The 24,212-nt window shown below is 44.7% G+C and overlaps 2 long non-coding RNA genes across 3 annotated transcripts; one reads left to right on the forward strand and one right to left on the reverse strand.

Moving 5' to 3' along the window:
- Window positions 1-541: 541 nt before the first annotated feature.
- Window positions 542-21,007, forward strand: LOC308252896. Its single transcript, XR_013961073.1, has 4 exons — window positions 542-849; window positions 12,405-12,527; window positions 14,338-14,386; window positions 17,890-21,007. It is a non-coding gene; the product is annotated as an uncharacterized lncRNA (long non-coding RNA).
- Window positions 13,749-18,163, reverse strand: LOC308252894. 2 transcript variants are annotated; one of them, XR_013961071.1, is made up of 3 exons: window positions 17,791-17,925; window positions 14,877-15,019; window positions 13,749-14,054 (listed from the first exon to the last, which is right to left on the reverse strand). It is a non-coding gene; the product is annotated as an uncharacterized lncRNA (long non-coding RNA). The 2 variants fall into 2 exon arrangements; XR_013961072.1 differs by lacking the exon at window positions 13,749-14,054 and adding an exon at window positions 18,039-18,163 and having other exon boundaries at window positions 14,626-15,019; window positions 17,791-17,969.
- Window positions 21,008-24,212: the final 3,205 nt, after the last annotated feature.

The following is a 24,212-nucleotide window of genomic DNA, read 5'->3' on the forward strand; positions in this document are numbered from 1 at the left end:
CGGAAGACGCCCTGGAGCAGCGCCCGCACCAGGTCTCTGGCCAAGGTGGGCGCCAGCGTCAGGGTAAGGATGCGCGGGAAACGTGCGGGCTTCCAGCCCCGTCTGAGACGCGGGCGAGGATGGCCTGGCGCTCCAGAAGGAAATCAAAGTTCCGCGGAGCTTGGAGCCCCTAGACAGCCACCCCTGTGCGGGCGGAGAAGAGCAGAGCTCCGGCGTGGGGCTCCGGGTCGGCCGGATAGAAGCTCCTGAAGGGGTCCCGCGGCGCTTTTGTACGGCCCCGCCTTGGCCAGCCGCAATCTGACGCAAGGCTCCCCCGAGAGGTTGGGGGCGTCTCACTGCAGCTGGGTAGGGAGCAATTTATTCCTAGTCGACCCATCCCAGCTCATTTTTGGTTACTCCACCCTACCCCTCCCAGCCCTCGACCTCCTCCTCCTCCTCCTCCTCCTCCTCCTCCTCCTCCTCCTCCTCCTCCTCCTCCCCCTCCCCTCCCCCTCCTCCTCCCCCTCCCCTCCCCCTCCCCCTCTCCCTCTCCCTAGCCTTCAGTACCTCAGATTCTCCACCTCCCCTTCATCCTCCATCCCCCTTCTACTTCTCTCTCCTCCTCTCTTTCCTCCCTCCACCTCCCTTCCCTCTTCCTCTCCCCTCCCTCTCTCCTCTGAATAAGCAAGCTTTTGCTTCTAAAAGTCACAAGTAATCCGAGAGAGAGAGAGAGAGAGAGAGAGAGAGAGAGAGAGAGAGAGAGAGACGAGCCTGCCGAGAGGAGCAGCAGACAGGAGGGAAATCTGGCACAACGGCTGGGAGACAAAACTTGACGGTGCTGGGCCACCATTTGCCAGGGCCTCGCTGGAGGTAAGTACTCTGGGGACAGTGGAGTTCATTCCTGGCAGGGTCCAGCCCCGCCCAGACCGCAGGCCCCAGAGGTGAGCACCATTACCTGGGGCTACTAAAATAATGAGGGGGCGGGCGGCAGGCTCAGGACCGAGAGCCGGACCGAGGGGATGTTTGCGCCTAGGAGATTGGACCCCGCGCGCTTGCCCTGGGGTCCTCCGTGCGTCCTGCGAAGCGACTGTGGGGTTTCCAGCAACCCCATCTCCCTCCCTAGCTCCTCACTCCCACAGCTGTCCTATTTTATACACCCTCGTGCAAATGAGACCCTGCTCTACCATGAAGTGACAATTTGCGCCCCGCTCAAACCTTGGAAATGGAAAGTTGGGCAAGGGTGGGGGGGGGGGGGGCTCCGTAACTCTGCGGTTCCCTAGAACCTAAACTGGGAATACGCAGGAAATTGACAGTTTTCCTTTAAAGAAATTTACCTTTAACGAAAATGTGTATGTATTCAAAAAGATTATTGGATTACTATGTCTGATCAGCTGCTGATGACCTACCAATAAGCGTTTTAAACACACACGCGCGGCACACACACACACACACACACACGCACACGCACACCAGGGGCTATATGCAGTGAGGAAGGCCGTCATAAGGAACCAAGAAATAAGAGTCGCGAGGGCTTTTAAATGTGTAAAGGCTTTGTATGTGTCCTCCATGTGTACAGAGAACAGAGGGAGGGGATGGAGGGCGCGCGCAGTGGGCTCGGCCTTTTCTCTGTGCCTGTGTGTTTCGTGTGTTGTCAGCTGGCTCAGGTTTCTAAGCGCTGAACGCTGCCAGGGGCGGGGGCCGGCATCCACCATCCACCTCGGCACCCTAGTGGTGAAACAGGACTCATTTGTTTGGTGCAGAGTGGTGACGACCTAGAAGAGACTGAAGTGTGGTTAGGTCGGCCCCCTGCCATCCATTACACCTGCGGCAGATGGCTCAAGTGGTAGAATGGTTTTGTTTGTGGGAATCAAGAAGGGAGCAGGAGGGGGCTAGAGCCTCGCCCCACTATTAGGAAGTACCATAAAGAACCAAAGGCATGAAAGAAGCCATATTCCTACTATCAAAAGCAATAATGTTGCCAGTGTCCATGAGCGAACCTGGGACATGTTAGTGACCTTGGTGCTGACCCCAATTGATGACATAGCAGAATTTTAGGATACTATTTTTTCACATGAATTTTTGATGAAGCTCCTACTCCTACACACCACACACACACACACACACACACACACACACACACCTGTCTCCAACAGGATGCACACAGGTGTCCTTGGAGCTCTGCTCTCTGAAACCAAGCCTCTTTGAGCCCCTGTGCATTTCACTACAATTGAAAAGGGGGCCACTCCAGATGTAGGAACCCTTCCCCTTTTCCCAAGCGATGTATGCAACCAGTCTGCCAGCTACCATACACACAAGTATACCCTGCCCAGATAAACATCTAGATGGGATTTATTGGGGTTTCCAATGTATCCATTTCATTTTCACATGGAGTGATGTGCCTTTCTGATCAATATTCCCATCCTTGCAACCCTTCTTTCATGCTCCTCGACCAGGAGGAAAGGAGGACACACACACACAAACACTCACCCTCCCAGGCATGCCCACAGGGAGGGCAGGTGTAACAAAGGAACAGTCTAAGGACAGTTTAGCCTGTCTTCATTCCTTAATTTTCTTGCTAAACAAGAGGAATTAAAAGAGAACTATATCTAGGAAGACCTAAAAAGATCTTGGAGAAGCCTTGTCTCCACCTTTACTTCACAAATACATCACAACAACTATGGATTTTCCTTCTGGAATAAGAATCAATTTTACTGGCCCAACTTTTTGTTCTAAATCAAAAAACATTCCTGTAATTAAGGTTTAATATGCTTACGCTTTGGAGTGATTGGAAATACAGAGAAATTCCATCAATTTGACACTTCAATTCTATTTTTCTATTTATTTAATGCCAAATCAATAATTTTAGAGTCAATAAAATAAAAGAATATCAAGCAACAATGAGAACCCATTCTAGCTAAAATTTTCAAGGTACAATTAAGCTACATCCTACAAACCCCATGCTTTCCAAGAAAGGGAAAAAATTCAACCCCTGCATTTTTCAAGGTGCTTTCAATACCCAAAGATACCACTGAAGTGGGTTTGGTTGATGGTTGCTTGCTGTGTGCCCAGTGCAATTATTTTTCTGTGAAAACTTCCATTTTGCATGGAGAAAGTTGACTTTGATTTGCATTAGGGTGCAGGATTCATTGAGAGATATGCCATTAGCATATACCACTGTTTATTCATTATTATAATACAGGTTTACTCATACATCATACAAACTGCTAAGGGCCTGCTCTGGGATGTGAATTCATATATTACCAGAACACATTTGTAAAGACATGCAGGAAAAAAGGGAAAAAAAATACTTGCAAAACTGAGTTGAGAAACAGGCTTCATGAGCCCTTTAAGGATTTTTTTAACTAAAAAAAAAGAGAAAGACTTGATCTAAAACTCGATGTTAGGGGATTCCACTTCCATTTAAACAAAACAAAATTAGCAAAACTTTTGCGACTGTAGAGAATGCTGACAAAAATTTAGCCCTTACCAGACCCCCTCACCCTTTTTCCTCAATACACTTTAGATTCTTGTTCCAACCAATGTCTAAAGCTAAGAAAAATTATTTCCAAGATGAACTGGAACTTTCAATGAAACGTTTGGTTTTTTTAATTCTAGGTTTATAATGAGTAATATTTTAAATGGGGGGAAATCTCAAGAATTCAAATTAGTTCAAATGCTCCAGTTTTTCTAGGAAAAGAAATGTATTTTAATATTCAAGCAAGTTAGCACCCAATCACATTCCATCACGTTTCTAAGGCCCAGGTGCGCCCCAGAACCTAGCACGGGAAATGGAGGCATCCGGGAGACCAGGGGAGGCTGAGACCCCTGCTTTCCCCGCCCATGCTGGGACCACCTACATCTCCTTTTTATATGAAATGGTTATTTGCAAGAAAATATTGATGAGAAAGTAAATGTGTAATACACGGATGGGTTACTTTCCATCCTCGTCCTTGCGAGATTTTCTTCGGGATCTCCATCCCTTGGCACCTTCTTCCATCTTTCCCAACCGAAACATTTACAATTACGTTTAGCGGGATCTAGATGTACCCTTAGGTTTCAAACATATCACCACCACCTAAAATGTGCCTCTACTTCCGGTGTAATTAAGGTCCTAATTCTTACAGAAAAGCTACCAACTCTCAGTCCCTGGCGGCGGGGAGAGCGCGCTCCAGGTGCCGGATCCCGGCGAGCTGGAGGGCTCGGCCGGTCCGCGCGCCTGGCGCCAGCCGCTGCGCGTGAGTCTGTGTCCTTGGCTCGCATATTTCCCCTCGTAAGGGAGAGTAATAAACTCTCCTCGGTTCCCAATTTGTAAAGATATCATCATTAGTCGGAACTGAAACAGGGGTGGTGGAGAAGAGGCCTGGGTCATGAACCCGAAGAGGTCAGGGCTCCCAAGCCTTCCTGGGTTTCTCGTCGAACCAGGAGGCGGCGGCCAGGCGCGTCTGCGGGTCCCTCTGGTTCCCCAGAAGAAAGATCCTCGGGCTGGAGGGCGTGTGTGCCCTCGCGAGCCTTCAGTTCCATCCCAGTCCCCCTAGGAGGGTCTCTAGAAGCAGAGGCTGTGCCCTTCCCGGGCCAGCCGAGGCCTAGAGGGGCGAGCCGAGCCTTGGGCGCAGGTTCCTGCGGCCTCCCAAATCCACGCAGCGGGGCACCCCCAGCCCAAGGCCGCCCCGACGGCCCCGACGCGGTGCCCGCACGGCCAGTAGGTGTCGCTGTTCCCCTGCTGGCCGGAGCCAGGAGCCCCGCGCTGGCCCCCGGCGCCTCTCCGTCTTCCTCGCCCCGCGGGTTCACGGACCCGCCAGAGCTCCCTAGAGGGTCGCTGCGCCCGGCGCTGTCCCTTGCTCACCTGGCCAGGACCGCAGCAACACTGGCCGGCCTCGGGGAGAGAAAGAAGAGAGGCGTCTGTTGGGGCGAAACACGGAGCCCCGACGGAAGCAGTTGGAAGCCACCAACTCTCTCTCCTTTCTCTTCTCTTCAGGCGCTGTGGTCAGCGACCCGGCCCTGGGAGCACCCTAGTCAAATCCCAAGGCGGGGGTTTCACCCGGACTCCACACCGTCTTTAAATTATAAATAAGAGGTTGAAATCGCAGCTTCGTGGGAGCTAGCCACATAAAGAGTGGATTAATTTCAATTTCTTGCCGACAGACGAGAGAGAGAGAGAGAGAGAGAGAGAGAGAGAGAGAGAGAGAGAGAGAGAGAGAAGGAGAGAGAAGGAGAGAAGGGAGTGAGGGAAAACAAGAAAGGAAGGAAGGAAGAGAGAGGGAGGGAGGAGGGAGAGAGAGGGGGAAAGGAAGGAAGGAAGGAAGGAAGGAAGGAAGGAAGGAAGGAAGGAAGGAAGGAAGAAAGGAAGAAAGAAAGAAAGAAAGAAAGAAAGAAAGAAAGAAAGAAAGAAAGCCAGCCAGGGCCTGGCCACAAGCCTGAGCTACGTACCATCTTGTACACTATTCTGCAGGCGGCAATGCCGCTAACAGAGACTGTCCCCTCCCCCAGCCCAGGAAGGAGTCAGTATCTGGATGTGGTTGTCTTCCCCCAAAACATTGCTTGCCAAGTATTACTCCCCTTCGGGAACCTAGCAGTTAGCCGGTCTCTGGAATTTGCACTGAGAATTCTTCGCCCTTCCCTGGCATCCTGCGGCTCCCTGCCCTCGGCCTCGCTGTGCGGCGTAAGAGATTATTAATCAGAAGCGCTCTTTTTGTGTGTGTCTTAAAAGGAGGAGGTTTGGCTTATGAATGCCGAGAGGGACATTTACAATGGGCACATCCCATAGGTAGCTGGAGATTGTATTATGATTTTGATTGTTTTGTGCAAGGAAATCACTGCTGCGATTTGAAGATAGGGAGGGGGGAACCACATTGAAAACGTTAAATTCAGAACCTCGAGTTACTGAGTTAGTATGCAACATGCAACTGGCTATGCATTCAAACTAACGTTTAGATTTATATTTTCAATTAAAATGTGGGGACATTTTGCTGTAAATTCTTAATAAGACCCACGCTTTTATCTGTGATTTTTTTGTAAATACAACCAATTCGTGAAGAAAATGTAACAATCAATTATCAAAGAGGAAGAAAGAAAAATTCTTAAAGTCCCAAACACTTCGGATTACTTCTTCCTGACTCTGGGCCTGGCTCTCTCGATGTCGGAGGGCAAAGCTGGGCGGGTGTCTGGATCTCCAAGGCAAGCCTTACATTTTTAACGTGAGGTGGCCAACATCATCTTTAAATGTCATGCCTTTTGCTATGCTTCGTGAAATGGGCTCCTTTCCGTTAAATCCTATGTCTGCTATACAATTGTCAGTAATTATTTCTGATTGAGACAGCAAATTAATCATTCGTTGACGTGGGTGGGGGGAGAAAACACGTGCTTAATTGGAGGTTGTGAAGTTCAGTGAAGTGGTATTTTTAGCTTGGAAAGTCCAAATTCATATATTTGGGTATCTCTCCCCCTCCCATCGTTTCCCCATTTTACTCTCTCTTTTACACAATCCTCTGGGCTCCTTTCTCCCTCTTTCTTCCCATTCCTCAGCCTCTGTCTTCCTTTCCTCTCCTCTTCTCTGTCCACTCCCACCCCCCCTCTCTTCTTTCCTCTCCGGTCTCTCCTCTTCTCTCTCTCTCTCTCTTTCTCTCTCTCTCTCTCTCTCTCCCCCCCCCCCCGTCTTTCTGTGTGTATGTATCTCTCTACCCCCACCCATTTATTGTCTGATCCTATCAATCAAGTTAATATAAAAGTAGCAAGTGGGAGACCCACCACCCTCTCTCCGGAGCGCCCGGGGCACTTTGGTGAGGTGTCAGCCGCGCTGCCAGGTTACCGGCGGGAGTGATGGCCCTCGGTGCAGGGCGCGTTGCTTGCGGAGGAGTTGGGGTCTGCGCGAGGTTTGCGGTGCTTTATTCAAATGCCGCCTGCTACTGCTGTGATTCGCAGGGACTCGGCCTCCTAGTGGTAATGCGGGGGCGGTGGTGGGGTGGGGGTGGGAGGGGAGGTGCCGAGGGGGCGGGAGGGGAGGATGGGGGGTGAGGGCGGGGTGGGAGGGGGCTCCGGCACCGCGCGCTCCGCTGCCGGGCTGGGACAGAGCACCCGGACCCGCGGTGGCAGCGGCAGCGGCGCTACCCACCCTCCAGCACAGCACCTTCTGAACCAGCGAGCCACAGAGCCACCGGCCCCCAGGGTAAGCCACGCGCGCACCGGCAATGACGGTGATGGTTCAGACGCTTCAGGTTACTACCATACGCCAATAAGGGAGATTAGAAACAGAAAAAGAGATTACAGAGATCAGATATGTGGTGTACCTCTCTGTGTCCCTTGTCACAGAGCGTACGCGCATACACACACGCACACACGCGTCTGCACACACATGCATGCACAGACATCCGTACATGCACACATTGCTTGCTACTACCATCTAAATATATGCGCCGCCACTCTGTGCCCTGCAAGTGGCCGGTGTGTTTGTCCCGATCCCTGCATAAAGGCAGGCAGATATGTGCCAGAATCCAGGCAGGAACACGCACGATTGAATTGTGGCCAAAGTCGAAGAGACATTTAACCTGCCGAATTGTTTCACTCAGGCAGGTGACCCCCAGAAACTGGCAATTCTGCAACCAGTTGTGGAATCTGCAACTATTCATAAGACGTGCTGAAAATGTTCTTTTAGAAAAGATAATCTTGCTATAAATGGCAAGGTAGGGGCAAACCTAAAGGATGAGGGTGTCTCCGTTTTTTAATGTTTTACGTGCAGCCATCTGACCACTTCTTATTGGGTGACATAGCATATGAGCACTTTGGTGTAAGCTTGGAAAAACTATAGCCAGAGGTAAGGCTGCAAATGCCATGAGAATTAAGGGTGTTAAAAATGGATGCTGGATAGTCCAGCATGAAAGATGGTATTCAGCTGTAGCTTTAAAATGGGGAAATACATGTGAATATTTATACATGAAAGCCATTGGGGAGGGCTGACTCTTGTCCTGAGTGTCTGTGCAGGTAAGTCATTCATAAGAAAACCAATTACCTGTTCATGTACTTGGATTTGTTTAATTGAATAAGCTGCATGAGTGCGTATTTGCTGTTCTTTGTGGATTCAGTCTTTTTTAAAAATAATAGGTTGGGGGGAATTTTAAAAGTGGATTTGCACATATATCTTTTTCAAAAGCCATTGTGCTGAACTGATATATCACCAGGAAGGAAATCCTACTCTATAAACAAGATTACCATTGCTTGAAATCTAACTGAAGGCCTGTATATTTTAGGGCAGATCAATTGGCTTAAGATAGCCATCTGTTTTGTTTATTTGTTTTCATTTCACAGTCAGGAATTAAGGACACTTTTCAGTCAAGGTAATGTGCCTTGTTCCCAGACATACTGAGATAAAATGAAACTCAGTCAATTTTGAATGCAGCAGATAAGGTACAACATACAACATGGTTGAAAATGTCTTCCTTGCAAAAGGCTGTCCATTGCCATGTCTACACATTTTAAAGTAGATTTTTTTTTGTTTGTTTTGCAATAAGAAATGCTAGAAAGCAATAGGGCAGTAGTGAATCCAGCACTTTTCAGTTAATCAACACAAAAATTCTTTAGAAATCTTTGGAGCCACTTCCCATTATACATACATTATCTCAAATGCACTGGCCCAAACTGTGTTATGGTTAATATGAAGTTAATTAGACAATCAAACTTTGAGTCCTGAGCAATGGACATTACATTGCAATCCATCAAGGAGGTATGTCAGGAAAGAAAAAGAAAGTGTCTTTTCTTTTGTGACCAAACCAGGAGGTTGTACAGCTGGCATTACATACATGACAGATGTGCATATTTGGAGCCTTAAATAAACAGAAGCAGGGAGGCAACTGTGCATATTTATCTAGCAAGAGACAGCAGCATACATTCGACAAAAAATAGATGGAAAGGAACAAGAGAAATAGATAGACATAATAAGATAGCAAAACAGGAGGGGGTAGAATCAATAAAACGATACAATCTGAACTTTTCCCCCCGAATTAAAAAATGCAAATATATCTTTACATATGCATCAGTATTAAAAATAATACACGCTGGAACCAACAGGAGCGGGAGCTGGAGGAGGAGGTGGAGGAATAGAGGTGGAGGAGGAGGAAAGGAGGAGGAGGAGGAGGAGGAGGAGGAGGAGGAGGAGGAGGAGGAGGAGGAAAGAATGGAGGCGCCGCGGAGCCCTGATTATGCATGGGCTGGAGCTGCCTCCTCTAACCTGTTCTTCTCCGAGCCGGGCAGCCGGCGGTCCTCAGCCGCCCACAGAACAGGAACCGAAACAACCGTTCCCGAAGGCTACAGCATTTATTTTTCTCTTTTGGGGGTTTTGGCGGTTGTTTCATGGGCTCGCCAACTGGCCCCTTTAATTAAAAGCTTCAATAAAAGGCGATCGCGCCAGGAATGCACCGGCTCCTCTTCGCGCAGGATTTGCATATTTTTTTAATGCCCTAATTTCCTTGATGTATGTAAATGTAGCCGGACGTAGAGGGAGACGGGGAGCTGACGTCAATGGACGTGACCTCGCAGCTAAACCTTGAACGTGAAGCCGGGATGGGGGAAAACACGGAGCGGCAGCCCATGGAACCCGCTAGTGCGGGCGTTGGCAGCGGCGCCAGCCGAGCCCAGGCCCGAGGGGACCAAGGGGGTCCGTGCCAACCCCGGGGGAGGACCAGCCTCCGCCTTCTTCCTCCACTGCCCAGCTGCCAGCCTCGCCAGCCTGCCGGCCGCACACGCAGGCTCTTGTCCTGCACCTCCAGCCCCACCAAATACGTGTCATTTTGCTTCCCTCAGAAAAACAACATACCCCAAAACAACAAACCCAAGACAACAGATAAACCAGATCGAATCCCAAAATGTTTTAGATCATGCCTGGGTAGCTTATCAGAAAGAAGACTGACAATGGAACATGATTTTTTTTTTGTTTATTTTTTTTTTTTTGCTTTTTTTCCACAAGAAGAGGAGGGGGAAACCTCAGACAACAGCAAATCATTCCTAAAACACGATAAGCTACACGTGTTTCCAGTAGGGAGAGGTAAATCGCCCAGGCGACTGGCGGGGGGCTTCTCGTTTGGGTACCTGTTCACCTGTTCACCCATTAAGCGCGTTGGCTTCATTTACAGCCATGCCATTGACGAGCGTTTCAATGTGGTGGGAATGTGTGTGTGTGTGTGTGGGGGGGGGGGCGCTGTGAGCCCGAGGAGAGATCTGTGTCTCTCCACCACCATCTCTGGGACTTATCTGCAGGACACGTAGGCCGGACAGAGCTCCGGGGCTGGCGTTCGAGTTCCTCCCGTTGGAAAGGGGTGGTGGTGGCGGTGGTCGGAGGAGGAGGCTCTCTTTGGCCAGCTAGGCCCTTCCGATCACATTGTCTGGGGAGGGGGTCTTGAGGTGCGAACCATTTCGTGGTCGCAGCCCCGGGCGCTGCCGGCCGCATTTAGCCTGGTGTGTTTTCCGCTTGGCGCTCGGCGAGGAGGTAGAGGCTCCGGTTACGCGGCTGGGAGGCCCTCAGACGCCCCCACCCTCCCCTCCAGCCCCGCTCGCCTGTGTCCGCGCACTGGGCAGGGGCTGCTGGCAAGCCCCTGTGCACGTCGGCTCCCGCCTCTGCCCACCACCCTCTCCCGGGCAGCTAGGAAATGCTCCTCGGCCTCCTCTGGGCCGGGGCCTGGCAGAGCCGGGCGCGGAGGGCAAGGCCACGGCTGGCAAGGAAGGGGCGCCGGAGGCCGCGGTCTTGGTTTCTCTCAGTCCTGCCCTTGGCCGCCAAGGCTGCCGTTTCTTGGTTCCACCTCGCAGCCATAGCTTTGTTTTCCTGCCACGCTCGTGGCCACTGAGCCCCACGCCTGCGAGGGGAGTGTGTGCGTGTGCGCGGGGTGGGAGGCGGTGCGCGCGGCGGGCGGGGGCCCTCCCGCCAAGGACACGCCTGGCTCTGTGTCCTCCGGCTGCACTTGGCGGGAAAGCTGGGGGCCGCCAGTGGGGCTGCGAGCCCGAGACTCCTGTTACTGCAGCCCAGCTTCCCCCCCCCCCCCCACATAGGCATCATTTACATACGGGCCACTTGTCTGAATTTTTACAGCCCCCCTTCCGCCTGCGGTCGCACGCGCGCAGGCTCGGAACTAGGGCCCGCGCGCGCAGACCCCCGTGCCCTGGCTGCGGCTTGCCCGGGCGCCCAAACAGGCCCAGGGGTACGAGCCGCCCTAGGCAGACGGATTCTTGCACCCTCCTTCTCTCGATAACACCCCTAACAGTCTTCCCGATCGTGTTCCAGGAAGCCCACCTCCCCCGCAAGATCCCCACCCTTCTCTCACTGCACACTCCCACTCACACCCTCCCACATCCCTCTGCCTCTGTCCCTGCAAAACACACACACACACACACACACACACACACACACACACACACACGCTTTTTCTAACCTCTCAAATAGATAATCCCCCATGGCGCGTCTCCGGTACCTTTTGAATAGCTCTGGAGTTTAAAGAGTAAAAATCCTTATAATGTATTGCTTGCCATTAGCAAAACACGTTTAATGACCACAACAAAAAGAAGGGGAGGAGTGAGTAAAGGGGACTTGAACCAAAAGACCTTTCTTAAAAAAAAAAAAAAAAAGTCTGCAAGTCAAAAGGTCATTCTCCAAGTTTGAAAATAAAATATCAAAAGGAAGGTAGAAAAGATCCACAAGTTTCACAAAATGGTGCATTGGAAAAACAAGACAGGGCTATTCTGACAGAGAGAGAGAGAGAGAGAGAGAGAGAGAGAGAGAGAGAGAGAGAGAGAGAGTCTAAAGGAATCAAGGGAGGAAAAAAGAAAAAGAGGGAGAAGAAAATAAAAGGTAGAAAAGGCGAAAGAAGTTTCCAAAGAAATGTGTGCTTTGCATTCTACAATAGGGAAATGTAGCCATTGCCCTCCTTCAGACGAGACATTTCTAATTTGTTCCGTCTGTCAGGAGGGGACTATGAGAGGTTTGGGTGCAAATTCATTATCTCTGGCAACGCAGAACGTAGTGTGGGGACTGAAAAAGACCGTGGCAATGGATGAACAATAGGGCTTCAGTTCATCAGTAACAAAAGCAGTGGGGAAATTGGTTGAGTTTCAGAGCACGTCCTCCTCGGCAGAGGGGGCTGGACTAGACCTTGGACGGCCCCCCCAAAAACTTGCCGAGCCTCGCACACACCACTTCACTCTCCACTCCGAGGCTCAGGGAGCAAGTGCCTGGCGTTGGGGGGAGGGGGGAGTTGGCTTTTTTTTCTTCCTTCGTCTTTTGCGCCCTTCTCTCTCCCCCCCAGAAGGGAAGGTCCGTTTAAACTATTTTAGACCCAATCAAGCAAGAATCACCATGTGGAATTGAGCGGCAGTTTTAAACGTGCTAAGGAGAGGGGTGACCTGAATTTTTTTTTTCTTTTCTTTCTTTTTTTTTTTTCTTTTCTTTTGAGATGCGGAAAAGAGCCTATTTGTGTACTGCGGCCGCTCTGTGACTGGATCTTGTCTTCTGGCCCGCGCTTCGATTCCTGCCCAGCGGGATTGGGGGGCAGCACTGCCTAGCGCAGGGAGAGCAAGTGAGTATCCCGGCGGCCCGCAGGCGGCAACTCAGCCAGCGGCGCGGGCCCATCACTGCCCGCCGCAGCCCAGCGCCCGGTCTCCTCTCCGCGAGCCGGTGCCCGCAGAATCCTGCTCGGGGTCGCTCCCTGGTTCGCTTCAGCTAATGATTGTGTGTCTCAGATACTAAACCTGTTGATCTCCTGAGTTGTCTAAGTCAGGACTGTTAATTATCCAGCAGCCTGACCCCCCTCCTGCAGAGACAAACCAGGAACATTTCGTGCTGGAAAAGGGAATTTTGTATGTAATTTTGTGTTGGTGAAGGTAGGACTTTTCCCTCTTAAACCTAGAGCCAAATACGATTATATTTTGCGTTCCTGGATTCAGCAGAATTCGCATTTTGAATAATTATTTTAACCCCCTCAAAGTTGCAATTACCTGGCAATGAGGAGAGGGTTTGATTGGATTTTGGTGGAAACTTATACACAGTAGCTAACTAGACCTGGTGGATTTCTACTTCCTTCTTCTCTTTGCATTTTGGATTCTGGGAGGCAAGGGGCCGCTTTACAGGGTTATCCCAAGTTAAGATTCATCAATATGTAATCATCACTGTTAGTTATTGGAGCTTGGAATGCCAGCGGAACCCGGTTTTTGCTGTTTGCTTGGAACCCAGACTCCGCTGAGGGAGACAAGACCGTCCTTCCGTGGCCTGGAATTATCTGGAGGAACCCCGGGACAGTGGGAACCCAGGCAATGTATTTGCTTTGGAGACTGCGGCGTTTTCTCTTGCAAAGGTATCCGCAGTGCTTGAATGGAGGACTGTCTTGAGGGGTCAGGGCAGCAGTGAGATTGATCAGAAGTTAGACTGGAGGCCTGTCAAGTCACGGCCACTGCTGGGGGCTCTTTGGGACCAGTGGCTGGCTTGGGTCCACAACAGTGGGGTCGGCTCTAGTTTCTTCCCTCTTCTAATGCCCACCTCTGCCCGCCACCCTCCTCCACCTTGGTACCAGTAATTAGGGCGCTGTCTTGGGAAACAAGCTCCCATAGCCAGGATTGTTGAACCAGTGCAGTACTTTCATTTTGCAAAACCAGTAGCCCCACCCCGCCACTCCAAAATAACAATAAGCATTTAAAAATCATAAAAGAAAAGCAAGCTATTTTCAGGAGTGTAAGACTTCTTGAATATATTGACTCATGGGGGATGGGGGAAGGGAATAGAAAATCCACCACTTTACAGCAATCAGGTTTTACATTATTCATTGATTTACTGGAGGAAATAGCCAATCAGGAGCCATAGATATGAATGCACATCTCACCGAGCTGTTGCCTTACAGTAAACTATTTGCATCTTTCTAATGGATTAGATACTTATCCAGGGATTCCCATTGTTTGAAAGGTTTGGAAATTTAGTTCCTTAAACATTTAGAAAATACGACTTTGTTCCAGTCTTAATATTCTTGCATGGAAGAACTCTCCCTCCTCTTTTGTATGGCAGGTAACAGTGTTCAAATCCCTAGTATTTTTTGAGAGTCCCTCTTCCCTCCAAGCTAAAAGTAAAATAAAAGAAGAAAGAAAAAAATTAATTTCCAAACACCTCCAGATTCTGCATATTTTGCATTCCCATTATCATGCATGTCTCCATTTAAATGCAAATTAGCATATTTAACTCTGTAGGTGCTGAAGCCCAGGATACATTGTATTGGGGTTTTCTGGAATCTCTTGTCATTTTAAGGAATCATTGTAATTGCAGTACTTTGAATGAAGCCAAATTTAGACATGCTTATGTATATATTAAAACTATGATGATTTGTTTTCTTTACTGTTTTTCAGATGACTCTACAAAGAAGTATAAAATGAATAGACATCCCACCAACCAAAGGTAATTTTAAATTTTACATTTGACAAAATTAAAGTGATGTATAAAATATTATTTACTGGGTGGCAAGCCTGCAGTGTATTGCATATCTCCCAGTTCATGCAATAGATACAATTCCAGAAAAATCCAAGTTTCCATATATGCAATTGTCCCCCCCTGGGTAGCCTTTGTATATTACATATCAAAGATAATGTAAATATAACCTGTAACTACCTATAAAAAAGGAATTTGGGACACAGAAGAAATAATAGGATACATTTATTAGAAAGCAAGCCAGTCAAGTACCTTGCCTGAACTATACAAATCACTGTAAATTAAATGGCTTTTATGTAGAAAATGGTAGTTTTGACTGTATTATTGGACTGTATTTTATATGCATGAGAATCATGCAAACTCAATATTAAAAAGGATTTTGGTGATAGGCCAATTCTTTATATATTCTACAGTAGTCTGAATAGGATTCATAGAGGTGTTCTAAATATTAGTGGCAAACCTGATGAATTTTCATTTATGGAACAGTGTAATTCTGATCCAAATATGTGGAAAATCATAAATTTTTGCTTTTAACTTAAGCAGAGCTTGTTTATTCCCAAGAAAACCAGGATGTTTCCATTCATGTTTCAGCCATCTGGAGACCTGTAAAAAGATTAGAAAACAAGCATGACAATCACGTCCTAATCTACTGGCCATTAATGGGAATTTATTAGAGAATGAGCATGCAAGCCATTTGAATTCAGTATATTCTTCAATATGCAGATTTCAAAATGGGTATTCTGTAGCTCAGCTAAATAGCTTTTTAAAAAGCAAAAATATCTGGAATAAGAACATGTAAGTGTTAATAGCTGCTCCTAACAATGTATGGTAGACATTGCTAGGAATCTTTAGAGCACAATTGTTTCAACTTGTCTCATATACATTTCAACATGTCCTTGAAATGTGTATGATAAACTATGATATGAACCTTGGCAATTATCAAAATAATAAGGTGCTCAGTGTTAAATCTTGCTGTATACTTTCTATTTCTTCATACTTTGAAAGATGATGGTTGCGGTAAAATATTTAATTGGCTGTTTGGTTAATGAACAGACTGGCCATAATCATTATGTTGACTATTGTCACTTTTCGGGCTCTCATAATGAATCTATGTTACATGTATTAGGCATGTAGGCCAGTCCTGGAGTGAGTTGATATTACTATGTGGTATTGCCTTAAAAGATGCTATTTTAAGATAGTATCTTTTGTAGCTTCTAATTGTAGAAGCATCTCAAATGTTCAGTGTCTTGGTTTTCATGATAGTTAATTGGGTTCTAAAATGCATTTAATTGTTAAATGTGGAAATATAGCAACATTAATTTGCAAATTCACACAAATGTGGGGGTGATACACACAGACATACATGCATTCATGCATCAGATCTCTTTATTTTCACCAACATTCTTCCCAGACATATATAAAGCAAAAAGATATTCTAAAAATAACTGGCATTTTTCTGGGGTTTTTACTTATGGAATTGAATTCATCTAATCATATGCTTGTTTTATGTAGTACATGCCAGTTCACTAATGATTCTGTTTCTAGGTCTTGGAAAGCAAGGCCAAAATAATTTCAATATTCCAAGGCAGCAAAGCTCATTAGGATTTTACATACTGTCAGAAGTGACATGAACACATACCTCAGTGATATGTTCAATTCTTATCCAGTAGTTTATGTTGTGACCTCTTAGTTCAAGAAGAAACATTAACTCTATAGGAGTATATTTCTCTGAATTAGTTTGTAGTTTGCTATATATATATATCACAATACAGCCATTTCTTATTGTACTTCCTGGACCAAAATTAGATAAGAAAAATAGATAAGTGATTTTTACAGTGCAGTATTTTTTTAATAATCAGGGCAAGAATGCTCACCAAAAAGTAAATTAATAAAAAATTAGGGAAAAATTGGCATTTGTGTTACTAAATCATATCTTTAATGGGTAGAATGTTGTTGTTTGTACTCTTGATTGGGGGCTTTTCTTAGCAATTCTGATTTTCTTTACTTGTCAGTCATTTCTATAGAATTTACATATGTATGCTCTGTATGTAATTTGGTAAGCATATTCCACTCATGTCTTAAATGAATAAATTACTGAATCAATGAAAAAGTGTATTTTAATTCTGAAAGTATTTTAGTGATAGAGGAAAATAGTTAACCTATAGAAATGAGAGTATTGTGATAGAGTAGAGATGTGTGAAATGAATATGGAGATTTATGACTTTCGATTGTAGCGTATATGTTAAAGAATAGTAATACCACCAAACATAACTCATCATTTTGGGAAACAGTCCATAAAGCTTACCCATTGTGAATATATATCTTATATGGACTGCACCTTAGATATTCTGTTGAGGGGCATCTGACTGTTAGAACTGTACATATTATAGATGCATTAGACATAGATTACTCATTATGAAGGAGAGAAAAGAAGAGAGCTCTCTTAAGTGATCATATTTACACTTTGAAAAGTCCTAAGAAAAGGTATGAGGCAAATTAATTAATAAAATATTCCCCTCTAGATAGAAAAAGGGTGGGGGTGGGGGTGGGGAAGAGGAAGGGTTCTGCTCTTAACATGCAGGTATTTTATGTCTTCACTGAAGTAACATTTCTTTTTTCAGAATTTCATAAGGGAGCCTAGTATATTTTGACCTTCTGTATGAAAGTTGATGTTTGAAACTATAGACAAAGGCTCAACATTTATTGCAGTAGAGTTGTGTACAACATTAGAAACTATTGCTGCAGTATTTACCTGTTCTTCATTCTAAGGCACACACCCTGTAGAGTTATTTTATAAAAATTGGGATGAAGTCAGCTTGCTTAGAGCATTCATTTTGAACTTACAGAACAAACGCTACCCTATCGCCATGGTACATAAATACAAAACATGCCTGAGCTGTGAAAGCCATTAAAAACACACCACCAGAGCAAACTGTCAATGCAATCACACATCGACTCACTGCCTAATACAGAGCTGATTCCCAGCCCCAGAAAGCAAGGCCCTGCTTTAAGCAATAGCAAAGTGCCTTCCATCTGTCTGCCCATGCAATCTGCCATAAGAGAAATTCAGGCAAAGACGTTCCCCAGATCTGAAATGCTTTTATCTGTCCTTAGAGAGAGATTTCTTCCAGTCTTTGGATATTAGAGCGATCTACACTAGCACGGAGGAGGTAAAAGGCCGCGGGTTGCTTTTCCAGGAGCAGTCGGTAGTGCTAACGGAAGAGATGTTGATTGAGAAAATAGGGCTTGTTGCAATGCTGCCGCTGCTGCTGCTGCCTCTGCTGCTGCTCGGGCAGCAGGCCTGGGGCAGTTGGCTGATCACTGATGCATATCAATAACCATGTACTTGAGATTTCTCATGACATCATCATTACCTTGGTCTCCAGCGGTCTCGAACCTTTGACCTTGCCGGGCTGGTCCACATTTTGGCAGTGAAAGCCCTTCCAATGATGGCCCTTTTCTCCTTCTTTCAGACCGGGGGCAGCAGCACGCCAGCAAGACGGCATCTTCTCTTTCCCAGCCTAGAAGCCCTGTGAAATCGAGGATCTTCCCCCTAAAACACACACACACAAGATATTGCAATCAAGCTGCCACCGCTTGGTAAAAAGCTCATGGTGCTTACCCCAAAAGGATCAGGAGCAGATCTTTGAATCAGCTGTCACTTCTATAGAATGGGATGTGTTTTTTTTTTTTTCCTTCCTCCTTAACCTGCGCTGGAAATTGCTGTTGGCTTCACACGTCTCTATAGAGGGAGGCTAAGGAGTCTTGCGTGAGAATGAAGCAATTTACAATGCAAATAGAGGCCTCCGAAGGGACGGATGCTGCTGCTCACTCGTAACCGCTTGCTGCACCTTAATAGCTGGTTTTATTTTCTGATATTAATAGATGAATTGTTGGCTAACGCTGCCGGAGATTACTTGCTGAAAGGGGGAAAAAAAAGTTCGGAATAAACTTTCAAAGCAACAGATCTCGTTTGGATGTTTTAGCCGCACACACAAACAGAAACCAGGTCATATTTACATACGAGGAGGAATCTTGAGCGGCGAGTGCCCTGGAGGACGACTACTCTTCGGTGCTGCCAGAAAGATCGGGATCTGGATTCTGGCCAGAGGAAGACAGGCGTGTGAGGGAAGCGAGTTGTTATCTTTGGTTATCTAGCTGTATGAGTGTATTGGTCTTCATAAAGCTAGATAACCGAAAGTAAAAACTCCTTCAAGATCGCCGGGGAGCGTGTGAGAATGAAAGACTACAGCCAAGAGACAGTAAAAACCAGAAAGGTCAGGAATATTTATTGAATCTAACTTTGTTTTCGTTTTTGTTTTCCTTATGAGTAAAGGTGGGATTAGAGGAAATTAAGTGGCACACACATGCCACAATATGAAGGTGCCAGGTACTTTGAGAGGGGTTGTTAAAAAGGAGAATTGTATAGTGCTAATGAGGTAAGAGGCATGTACAGTTTGTCCTACTTAAAGGCGAAAGTTTAAATATGAGTTATTTTTCCTTTCTTAGAAAGCTGCTATAGAGGTGACTGGTACCCAGTTAAAAAATGATTTCATATTATGTAGACTTGGGCAGTTCTCTTCTGAGGCCCCTCCTCTGAAAAATTTTAAGATTATACTTGGAAACTACTTGTATTTGGGGTATATATCAGATAATATGAAATTGGACTTTCAGCAAAGTTTATACTGGAAGGTTATTGATTTATGTCTACTGAGGACTTAGAGCTAGTAGGGAAAATGCAAAAAAAAAAAAAAAAGCAAAGGCTGATTTTTATTCTTCTATTCAAAATACAAGGACAGATGCTTCTCTGTTCCAAGAGGGTTTCCTTGAGGAAGCTACTGAAGCAGAAAGACATGATGGAGACGAGATCGCCTCCCCTCTTGTCAAAGTGTTAAAAAAATGTTCTGTCTTACTCTGCGCCTAGCATTGGAAATGAAAGTGACATTTACGCCACAACCCACGTGTGCGCCTCCTCTCTTTTTGTTTAAGGATGATCAGGTCTATCCAGGAAACAGCTCTGGCATCCCAAACTGAAATAATTAGGACGTATATAGACCTGACAAAAATGGAAAGGGGGTGGGGAATCTGAGGGTCTGTCTTGCCTAATTGATTCGGCTAAACGGAATGCAGGAGATGTGAACGGCAGGACGCTCCGATTCCCACGCTCGGGGGCAAGTGGTAAAGCGGGCCTGGCAGCCTATGACAGACAGCCCTGTTGGGGGGAGGGGTATAAAAAAACATCAAGTGCACACCATACTCATCTCCATCGCTTAAAAAAGTAGAGGCATTTCCCACCCACAGCCATCTGCAGCCTCCCAAATGGCAGCACCAACTGGTCTGTTGCTGCTGCATACTGTCTTGTTTCTGTTAATTTTATAACCACTGTTTAAACTGGCCATAATTAAGTTTGCCTTCCTTCTTTGGTTGAGATTTCCAATATTTAAGGGAAGCTTGTAGAAAGCAGTCCCAGGAAAGCTCCATTGCTGCCTGCCCTTCATGTCAAATTCTCAGTCCATACTTTTGGTCTGTGACCACCTTGGGGCTTTTGCTTTGGGTGAGTTATATTTGAAAATATATCTCTCTATATAACAGACATTATCATCACTTCATCAGATTGTTTACTTCTTACATAATATATCTAGAAACTTGGCTGAATTATGCTAGTAGACACATTGGAAGTAAAACTATAAAATCACCAACCTGTAGAAAGTTAATCACTGACAATATGATAAAAGTTTGTTCTGATATAGTCTCAGCTAGATACATCCTAAACAGCCATTTTTGTTTAATCTGAAAATGACTATGCTTAGAAACTTTGGTTCTCTGAAGGTCCCTATCATAATATTTTCAAAATTTTTTCCACATGTCACCAAGCAAACATTTGTATAGGCATTTAAACATAAATACAAACATTGCAATAAGAAAATGCCCAAACTGGCCTGTTATCTTCCACATGGCCTAGATTACTGACAATCCTAAATCCCAACTATGCAATATTTCTTCAAAAGCATTCCACTTGCCTTTGTAGCTTCAACTCCTTTTAAGACTTCAAACTGGAGAAGCCTGTAAAAACCACTGATAGTTTCAGTTAGAAACTCAGGGAGACTTTACTAAGGTAAATTCTCGATTTGGCTTTGGAACACGTGCCAAAGTTTTATTACTGTGGTGACTGTTGAGAAGACCCTTGTTTATTTACATTTGAAGCACTGTTTGTGCAAACAACCTTTCATTGTTAAGTGCCTGTATTCCTTTCATTTACTTCATGTCCAGGGGTGCTATTTACCTAGACCCATTGTCTACTACAATTAACATTTACATTACAAAGTGTGTGGTTTTCTTTCTCAAGGAGGTTCAATTAAGGCAATAAGATGTTTGCTGGGGAAACCTATTGTTTACTGAAAGCACTCAATGGAGTCAAATTACTGAAGCTTTTGCCTACATCTTGGTCTTTCATGTAAATATGTTAAATATAACATTTAAGTAAAATAAACAATATTATGATTATGTGTTTGCCATTGTCATATCAAACTTGCTTTGTATCATACTAATGTTACATGACTTATCGATCAATAAAAATGCATTTCAATGTTATTATTTTCATTTTATTTTTTGCTGTTTCACTGCTCTTGCTGCAACATGTCCCAAGTTTTCTTTTTTCTATTACACATCAAACTTTTGACATTTTGTTTTATTTGTGTGTGTTTAGGAGAGGTACTGTATCTGAGCATAGGTCTGAAGGGTGTCTGAGGTAGTCTCTACAATGACCTTATAATAAGGTGATATTTCTTTGAAATCTGAAATATTCCAAAGGCATGCACATTTAAGTCAAAAGAAGTGTAAATATCAGTTAAGTAGTTCTTTGAAAGCTAGTTTTAACATTGGCAGAAACTGGATCAAGTTTATTTAGCATACCACTGCATTGTAAAACAGTTGGAGTGAAGTTGCAGGTTGCGTGAGTATGCATGTTAACTAGTGGGAACCGAGCGCAGTCTTTGTGAAAGGGGAGCAGCAGATTGCTTGTGCAAGGCCAATGTTAAAAAGGCAGCTGAATTTAACACCATCTGGAAGAAAAGATCCCTTCACGACTTTCTCACACCGTCAGACAAAACTAGTGTCTCTTGTTCGGAGCCCTTGTCTATGCAACCATACAATACTGAGTCATTATACTTTTGCTGAGAGAAAATTTGAGAACACAATATGGGTAACCAGTGAATGACCAAGTTTCATTGTGCCCGCTTAAGTCGATGGAAATCTACGTCTAGAGCTATGAATGGTAGTATTGTTTTCCTCACCAGGGCTGTACTAAATGTCAGCACAGTGTAAAGAAAAACTTGAAGTCTGCAAATAACTTACCAGATCTCAATTATAATATTTTCCCACACTAGAACTAATATCATTGCGAGGGGCTACATTGCAGAAATACAAAAAGAACCGAAAAGAAATAGAGAGTTCATTTAGAAGTTATTTTATCCAGACAAACATTTTAATTTTTTGCTGGGAACTTCAATTCAGGCTGCAGGCTGGGTTGAGAAGTGGAATTAATTACTGGCAAGTTCAAGTTACAAAAATGCTTCTTGTGCAATTAAAATAGAATAAAACAAACAACTGGTGCCATCTTAAATCCTCCTTTCTTAAACCTAAAGGGACTCTACTTGGGTTGTGTTGCTTTGGTACTGCTTAGAATGTTTTATATAAATCTAGCTTAAATTTTGCTTTAAAGTTCGCCGGTATGATTGACATTGCAAAAGAACATCATACATGTACATTTCCAAAAATATTCTGGCGCCTCCATAGGTGGATTCTGCTGCCCTCAGGAATACACCTCGCTTTATAGTACACCCACTCCCCATTTTCTAACTTTTCCCATGATGTGTGTGAATCAGTTATTATGCTTAGGTTTAACAATAACAGAATCTATTTGACTCTAAACAGTCAGGAAAAGGAAACAAAACAGTTCAAAAAGTGTAAAAGGAGTTGGTTGTGTATGTTTTATTAGGATGTCTATTTTAAATATAATTGACTTTGCAATTTTGTTATTGTGTCACCAAGTGTCGCATAGTTCTTAACATGTAAGTGCAAAACAATGAGTAATTGCTGTTTTGCTGAATAATATATCTGAGTTCCAACGTCAAAGGTATTATTTTGTGTATTTCTAAATAGGAATGTTAACTGCAGGTTTTGACATCTAGAATCTTTTCATAAGATACTTAGAAATAGGCTGATAAAATGACACCTGTAAAAGTAAATATAAAGATATAACCAACTTATTTCCCTTGTCCTACTTTATACAAGAAAAATAACAATGAAAATTCACTCAGTAATAGAGTTATAAAGGATCTAACATAAAAACATAGTCATACAGAAAAATCCAAATAAACAACAATGGCAGTTGTATAGGGGTAAAAAAGATATATAGGAAAACTTCTGCAATATCCTTACATGATGTGAATGGATATATTAACCAGTATCAGCCCCCTAGTGAAGTTAAAATTAATGTGCATAGTAATGAGATAAGTTTATTATTTACATTCAAAGTAATTTTTCCCCAAAGTGGCTTTTCTTTAATACTTCTTAAACACTAAATTTCCACTACTAGTACTCTGTGCTTATTTTTAAAATTAAAACAATTTTCTTATTTGGAAAAATAGGAAATTTTAATTTGATTTTATGTAGTTGATTATGAAAATTAAGAAACCACTTAAATAGTAAGTAATATATAAGATGAGTACATTTCAGGTGCACAGATGGTCTTCCTCTGCATAGACTACATATAGACAGTTTAAGATTTTGACTTTTTTTAAAATAGAGAGGTGAAGCCAAAAGTTTTATTTTCCAATGTGGCTAGAGAATAGATGGAAGAGATATAGGCAGTATAACTATCTAATTTTTGTCCATGGATCTGTATCTCTGGAAGGCTGTTGTGGCTTGAGAATATTGATACCCTTTTCCCACTCTGTCTTTCTATGACCTAGCATTTCTTTAATTAGAGTAAGTAAAACACACCATAATATGTTGCTTTTGGATGGGTGCTGGGGGGAGGTGGTGAAATGGGTAACATGAGATAAGATGTCTTTTAAAAAGTTACTAGGTAAAAAGACAGCTATAATACTGGCCCATTGTTTTAATACTCATACTTCTAGCAGTTAAACATGGCCTACAGCGATGGGACATGTAAGGTAGTTCTTCAGTGTCTCCACATTTTAATGGATGGCTTTGTTATCTTGTTTTTGTGTTTATTGGTATCTTAACACAAGTTAACCTAGTACAGAAATCCGCAGAAATCTTCATTCCCTTTTGGGAATTGTTTGGCCTAATTGTGGAATTAATTCTAAAGGTCGTGAATGGAAATGAGAAGTATATAGTTATGGTTGCTGCTAAGGAATATCTGCCTGCCTTTAATCAGGGCCATGAGAGTTAGTGCACTTCTTAGAAAGGTGATGACCTCTTTGAGGTGGGAGCTTGTGGCTTTCTGCTTTGCAGCCAACTGTCAGACCACAGGGGGTAGGACTTTAAAAAGTGAAGATAATCGACTTTATTTGGGGAAATATGGAGTTCTGAGCCATATTTGATCAAAGGGAGGCACATCAGTGTATTTGGTGGTTTGAGCTGAGCTCTGGCACAAGGTATTCTCGAGATCTAAAAATAGCCAGGCTTAGCAGCCGCATTGCAAGGTGCCTGACGTGGGCGGTGCACAGAGGAGAGAGCCGACTCTGTGACTGGCTGCAGAAGTGGCAGGGCTAGGCAGTGGCAGCGGCGCAGGCGGCCGGTCAGCGGCGGGGCAGCACAACGCCTCCCG

This window comes from Plecotus auritus (assembly GCF_963455305.1).
Source record: "Plecotus auritus genome assembly, chromosome: 7".
In the NCBI taxonomy this organism is placed as follows: domain Eukaryota; kingdom Metazoa; phylum Chordata; class Mammalia; order Chiroptera; family Vespertilionidae; genus Plecotus; species Plecotus auritus.